Genomic DNA, 313 nt, shown 5'->3' on the forward strand with positions numbered 1-313 from the left:
TCGAGGCCTGCCGAGCTGGGAAGCGGCGTAGGGGGGTAGGTGAGTGGGCTGTCACGGTGTTGGGCTAGGGCTGGGAATACTTACTTATGTTGGAGGGTGGAGATGGTGAAGGTCCCTATTGGGTGGAGTATCTGGGGACCGAGTCATGTAAATCACTGTGTCGGGTATTGTAGCAAGCAGACACCTAGTGATTTCAGCAGCTCTTCTACATCTGCTAAAATAGGAGCCTTGTTGCGGTCAGGAGCGGGAGCCGCTCACTTGTCTATTGGCCACGGTAGGATGGGAGATGGGAATCCAGGCCCCAGTCTGGAGT

At 55.6% G+C, this 313-nt stretch overlaps 1 protein-coding gene across 1 annotated transcript in view; it reads left to right on the forward strand.

Annotated features, from left to right (window-relative positions):
* The window catches only part of LOC104466322 (opioid-binding protein/cell adhesion molecule homolog), a gene marked incomplete at its 3' end in the record, with an annotated part of 7,996 nt that overhangs the window by 7,379 nt on the left and 304 nt on the right, over positions 1 to 313 (forward strand). The gene's annotated exons all lie outside the window — the stretch shown is intronic.

The sequence above is a fragment of the Pterocles gutturalis genome, unplaced genomic scaffold (assembly GCF_000699245.1).
Source record: "Pterocles gutturalis isolate BGI_N339 unplaced genomic scaffold, ASM69924v1 scaffold10921, whole genome shotgun sequence".
Taxonomy (NCBI): domain Eukaryota; kingdom Metazoa; phylum Chordata; class Aves; order Pterocliformes; family Pteroclidae; genus Pterocles; species Pterocles gutturalis.